The sequence below is a fragment of the Carex rostrata genome, chromosome 16 (assembly GCF_964058835.1).
Source record: "Carex rostrata chromosome 16, lpCarRost1.2, whole genome shotgun sequence".
NCBI classification, from domain to species: Eukaryota; Viridiplantae; Streptophyta; class Magnoliopsida; order Poales; family Cyperaceae; genus Carex; species Carex rostrata.
Window position 1 is genome coordinate 1,095,272 of NC_135933.1, and position 6,000 is coordinate 1,101,271.

The following is a 6,000-nucleotide window of genomic DNA, read 5'->3' on the forward strand; positions in this document are numbered from 1 at the left end:
ACGGACCTAAGGGACCTTCATTTTAGTTAAGAAATTAATGTTATAATTGAAATAAATAAAGAGAAAATTTTCAGTGTACCCATTTAAACTTTCAAAATAACCAATTTTCCCATGAATACAACATAATATCCAATATATTCATATAAACTCAACTTTCTTTCTTATATCCCCATTCATTTAATTTATCTTCTATTTAATTATTTTAAAATTTATATTGACCAATATACCCTTTTCTTATCTTCCTCTTCTCTTTCACACATTAAATTTTACAAGACATGTATTAATGTATAGAATTGGGGAGGATGTGAATTCTCACAACCCAACTAAAATTTGTGCCTTCCAGGTATCTAAACGTCTTCATGTCTTTGAGCATTTACAAGACAGATTAAGTTTTAGAAGGAATTAATGTATTTTTCGTACAAGCAGATACATGGCTTGGTATAGCTAACCCTGCTACCTGATGCAATGTATGGGCATGCTCTCTCTGTCGAAAGACTAAAATTCTCACTTTGTATAGAATTGTCGCAAGAAGGTGCAAACTATTCTTAGTGAACACACAATAAGCTGGTTGCAAAATAACTTGCATGCTTCAACTAAAACAGAATGAAATGACATCATACATTTATTGGGAAAATTCTAATTCAACCAGCATCCCACCAATATCTCCGTATAATAATCGAAAGCAACACATATATTATTCATTCCAATTTTTGAAGAAAAAAATAAAGTTATCAGTACAAAAGGGAAAAAAAATATCTTCATGCTTGGAAAGGAAAAAAGTGGAACAAGTTAGTAGTGGGGAGATAAAATTAGAGAGAAAAGAGTGTGACAGAGTTCAAAAGTCAATGGAAGAAAATGATAGATATAAGAAAGATAGCCGAATTGTGACGAAAAACCTCAAGTAAAATGCATCTTTGTCCGTGAAAGAGAAGGGGAAGAGAAGGAAAGGGTATATTGGTCAATATAAATTTTAAAATAATTAAATAGAATATAAAATAAATGAATGGGGATATAAGAAAGAGAGTTGAGTTTATATGGGTATGTTGGATATTATGTTGTATTCATGGGAAAATTGGCTATTATGAAAGTTTAGATGGGTACACTATAAATTTTCCCATAAATAAAAACATAGAATCATATATAAGCAATTGATAGGAAAAGCGGCCATTTTTATTAATACCTTTAAAAAAAGATTTTTTTTTTTAAAACTACCCCCGCACTCTTTTTTTTTTTGAAACTACCCCGACTGCCAGGTCCACGGGCGGCCCAGATCCTCTAGCAGACCGCCCAGGCCAGGGGCGATCCGCTAGGGACCAGACCGCCTAGGGGCCGGGCGGTCCTCTATTTTTTTTTAAAAGATCTTAATATTTTGATTTAAATAATTTTGTGAATAAAAATTTTTCTTGTATGCCAAAAACTAAGACATTTGATATATTTATGAGTGAGATGTCGTAACTCTTTATAACTTTGATTTGATTTGTCATTTTATATATCAAGTCTAAAGATAACACTAATTAAGGACTTCGTCTTGATTCTTAATAATTTATTTTATTCAAATATACACAAGAAAATATGGTTAGATTGCATCAATGATGTCAACTTCTTTATTTTTTTTAGAGAATAATTGGAGAGCGAGAGAGAGAATAATTGAATTATTTGATTATTGTCAACATATACCATTTGCTCGTAGATAGATAAACGAACATAATAAATAGTAAATATAGATAATTCTTGAATAATCTCTTAGGCTTTTGACTAAACAAAATACCGATCGTTGTATGCCTACCATCAAACAAAAACTTAAACTGAATTTTTGAGGCACTAAACGACATTTTTTTGAAATTTTGATGCTTTGGATGCTTGGGGGTTTCTCCCGGGCGATATTCGGACCCATCTCGTCCCCCCTTCCCTTTCCGAAAAGTGGTCATACGTGCAAATTCGACTTTCCTAGCAAAATTTATGACTGTTTAAAGTTTTTTCGAAAGCTAAACTTTGGAAATTCATAACTAACTGTAGAAAAATCCAAATAAATTGAAATTTATATCAATTATGTGTATTTTTGAATGCTCTACATGCTGGTACAATCACTTTTGCAGTTTGATCCCTGTATCAATCCATACTTGTTGATTTACCAGTAAAGGTCAAATTTGATGTTATACCAGTGGCCTTTGCCTAGTGCTTGGCTGCTGAGTTTGGACTTGGTACCATACCAGAGGTCAGTTTAGGGTGCTTGTGCATGGACAGGAATCTAATTTGAGGTTTGAACATATTTTAGTGGCTCTAAACTACTGTTTTAGTACCAGAAATAAGAGAAGAAGATCAACAAGCTGTCAGAACTTGAAAAATTTGTAATCAAGGCAAAGTCCTTAATTAGTGTTATCTTTAGACTTGTGAAATCCAACTGACAAATCAAATCAAAGTTATAAAGAGTTACGACATCTCACTCACAAATATATCAAATGTCTTATTTTTTTGGCATACAAGAAAATTTTTTCTTCACAAAATTATTTAAATCAAAATATTAAGATCTCTAAAAAAAAAATAGAGGACTGTCCGGCCCCCAGGCGGTCTGGTCCCTAGCGGACCGCCCCTGGCCCAGGCAATCTGCTAGAGGATCTGGGCCGCCCGTGGGCCTGGCGATTGGGGCAGTTTTAAAAAAAAAATTAAGGGTATTAATAAAAATGGTCATAGGAAAAGTGTGCACAGTTCATTTTTAGAAAAAAAATGCGCATAAGATTTTTATTATGATGAAAAAAAAATTATGCTTATGAACTACAAAGGTGGATAGGAAAGTTATATTTATTTTGTCATAAATTTTAATTACGAAACCATAATCACATTTATTAAAAAATTTAAGAGGAATCCAGTACACAAATTTTCTTAAATTAATCATAAAATTATTATTATTATTTTTTTAAAAAGACAAAAAGTTGCCCGTTTCATTGTTGAAATATGTTAAACACAAGAATTATCTAGTAAGTTGGAGTTCATCCTTACTCATTACATACCAAAAAGCTAATTAAAAGGTAATACATTTGCTAAAGCTTGCTATTGGCAAGGCCCCAAAAGTATGTTAAATTTGCTAAAATTAAGCCACAAAATATTGGGCTAAGGCTAAGTATAACTATTTGGCAAAATTGTGTAGACATCTTCATCTTTCACTATGGTATCACATTAGCAACTCCTTTCTGTCCAGGAACCTCTACACTTGGTTGAAAAGCCACCATCTCCATTGGCATATACTGATTCAGGGGGATTGCATCTTCTAGGACTGGAAGCCAATCTCCAACTGTATCTTTGATTTTCTTATTCATGTTTCCTGCCCAATAACAAAGTAATTTAATTAGTAAAATCAAATTTATAATACTTTTGATAGCATAGGCAGTAAAGCAAACATCATTTCTGTGTTTTCACAGACTCCAACTAACAACACTAAGGATAATTAAGAAACCTATCCTATCTATGACATTAAGAAAGTATGCAAATTCAAATATATTATCCTAAGTTATTCATGATTGCATTATAAATTGGCTTTTGTCTAGCCAAAATCAGATTTGCTGTGCTAATGTACAATTTATAAAGAGATGATTAATAGATTCATGATATAAACAAAATTGATATTTAGAATCCACAACCCAATCTTTAATGGCTAGATTATCTTTGATTAAGATAGTATTATGAGAAACTAACCCCTAATCATAAAATTATTGCACATGACAATTCAACAAAGAAATGGGTAATAAAACACTTATATATAGAATACGAGGACAAATAATTATAAAGAGGAAGAGAAATATATTTTTTTTCAATGAAATAAACGCGGTCAAGAAAATAGTAAAACAATATATTTCCGAGCTGTAGGTAGAGGTTGAATAAAACCCGTTAAGGGTATACCCGCCCGTACCCGCCAGCTAGGGTACCCGTGCCCGAGCTCGGGTATGAGTCGGGTACTCGGGTACGCGGGTACGGGCAAAAACCGGACCGGACCCGTTATTTTAGACCAATACCCGAGTTTACCCTACCCGAGTTAACCCGTACCCGACTAAACCCGTATCCGACTACCCGAGTACCCATACCCGTATACCCGAGTACTGTTCATCACAGTTCAAAATTCAAAAAATTTGATTTTTCCCCCCCAAAAAAATCAGAAAAAAAACCAGAAAAAATCAGGAAAAACCAGAAAAAATCAGAAAAAACCAGAAAAACCAGAAAAAAAACAGCAAAAAAAAAAAAAAAAAAAAAAATACCCGTACCCGCCCTACCCGTACCCGTACCCGCCTTACCCGTCAAGGGTACACGGGTAAGGGTATAGGACGGGTAGGGTATGGGTTTTGAAAATTATACCCGCCATACCCGTACCCGAATACCCTTGTACCCAAGTATACCCGTACCCGAGACGTACCCGTACCCAAGACGGGTATACCCGGAGTACCCGTACCCGCCCGAGTTGCAAACCACTAGCTGTAGGTTACGCTCTCTCTTTCATTCCCCGTTTTGCGCGCGACAATATTATCTGCGCGCTGGAAGGATAACGCATTTGAATAGGATATTCTTTCGATCATATTATATTATATTGCGGTCTGACTAGTTCATCGAAATTCTACATTCCGTAGTTAATTGGGGAAGGAACATATGATAAGCGTTGACGTATAGGTACATATAAACAAGTAATAAAACAATAAAGACTGATTAGTTTAATTGATTGATTGATTGTAGTGCATGAATCATGGTGTTGGTGGGGAGGAGTCATGGAGCTCCAATATTGACTTTCCCTTGGGGTAGCGCAAGGGACAATCATAATTAATTAAGTAGTTAAACTGAATTAAACTTTAAAAATTGATTACAAACGTGAACCGGCCAGATACATAATTAATTCCGTAGTAGTTAGCGAGGTGTTTGGGCCTTTGAAGAACGAGCCTTGATAATTCACAATGGGCTGTAAAGAGGATTACACAATTTACACAAGAAAAGACGAAGCACATTGGGCCCAGAAGAGAAGAGAGCCTACGATAATTTATGAAGACGCAATGGAAGAATGTACAAGTAAGCGGCATTAGCAATGCGAAGTAAATGCTCGGCTAATGGAGAACAGAGGTCGCGATTGGGACGACCTCGACGGGGGTTGGGAGGACGTGGTGCGCTCCGAAGGCTGGGTAGATTGGGACGAAGATGCGGCGTGGGATTATGGCCGCATGAAGGCACTGAGCGGCCAGCGCTCTGACGGAGCTCACCTCCGAACAATGTTTTTTTACCTCCGCTCCCTCTCCGATTCTCTCCTTATGGAGCAAGTGAGCTCGCCCGGTCAACTCCGGTCTGATGAGCTCTCACCTCTGCACAGTGAATTCACCATTCTCCTCCCTCCGCATACCCCTGTCTGGAGCACGCCTTTAGGGCTGGCTTCTCTCAACGTGAGAAAGAAAGAAAGGACGGGGTGGGAGGGTTTGCTTGGAAATGGAGGGTCCATTTTCAAAAATTTTGAAATCCAGCGATATTTTTCCAATCTCATCTATCTCATCTGCACAAATTTTGAAGGACATCGAACAACGCAATGCATAGAGCCCTCAATGTATTGCAATGTATGGTAGTTTCTCTCTCTCTCTCTCTCTGTTTTTTTTTTTAAATCTTAACAATGTCTGTCAAGCATAATTTTTCATTAAATAAAACTAAAATTACATCATTTCACATCACAACATTACAACACCCTCATTCAAATAACGTAACAAATCTAAAACACTCATCAACAACTAAACAACACTGCTAAAAACACAACATCTAACTCAAGCGGTCATCAATCTCTTCTCTCACCTTCTTGCTCTCCGCTGCACCAGCTGACTAGCAACACAAAGATGGAGGCATCTTCTTCTTCCTCTTTTTTTGGTGGTGGTGGCGGCGGCGGCGGGTGGGGGAGGCCGCAGTCTCCCCTAACCCTACCTAAGGTTATGGTGAGGCTTTAAAGACAGATAATGGCGGGGTTAGGGTGACGTCTCGATTTGATAAAGC